A 1,081-nucleotide genomic window follows, 5' to 3' on the forward strand; every position below is an offset into this window, starting at 1 on the left:
TAGTTAGTCCGACCAGTGGGCGACTAACTAGAAGAATTATATAGGTTATATACAATAAATATGAATTCAAAATTTATATACATCTATTAAATGTGCATTCGCCTCACACGCTCTCAGGCTATTGATGTTTTGGATTGTAAATTTTATAAATTCTGATAAGAAAACTCAGTAATATGTGCTATTATTTTTGTTATGATTTCGATTTAAGACATAAATGCATTAAATTTAGTAAATAATTGTTTAAGTCACCTTAATAAGGTGTATAATTTACTAGCAGTGCAGTATCTTAACTAATTAGTAAATCTGACTTACTTACAATTTTTATTCTTTAGAATGCATACTACAACTGCATTAGTTGACGAAGCGCAAGATCACAGACAAACGTTTCTTGAGAAATCAATATAAAAACTGGTCTTATTTATGCGCTTATAATAATAATTGGAGAGGTAATAAGAATAATAATAATTGGAGTTGAACTAAACTGTTGTACTCGTAAGAAGTAAACTTGCACATTCTACGTTCTCAGTACATATGATTGGTCAAGGTAAAGATTTAACTGCAACTACGCTATCGCTGCACGCTTTTAACAACTCATTAGATGTAACAATTTATATTTGTTACCGACTGATGATTGCTGTATCAGTTGTTTCGAATGAAAATAGAAGAGTAGGTAATAAGAACAGGACAAATTACATCTTTAACAAACTGGTTGTTTATTTAAAATCTTTAAGCGATTCAGCTTTAGATACGAGTATTGATCCCATTGATTTTATTGCCACACCTAATAGTACTTTTAAGTACGTAATCCCGAATTTCCTACATTTATATAGAATTAGATAGTTGTAGCCCCAATAGCTCCACGGAAAAGGGGCCGGGCTCAAGAACGAAATCATGGTCATGGGTTCGATCCCCGCCTATTACTCACGCAATAGATCGAAAACCTACGACAGCCAGACAAAAAGGCTTTCAGTCATTTTAAAAAGGCTTTGTCTTGAACGGTTGAGGGTCTGAACCCTTGAAACCTATTTTCTACCGCCATCACAGTTCAAACTTCATTATTGGCTACCGTGCTTATGAGCGC

The sequence above is a fragment of the Bicyclus anynana genome, chromosome 5 (assembly GCF_947172395.1).
Source record: "Bicyclus anynana chromosome 5, ilBicAnyn1.1, whole genome shotgun sequence".
NCBI lineage: Eukaryota > Metazoa > Arthropoda > Insecta > Lepidoptera > Nymphalidae > Bicyclus > Bicyclus anynana.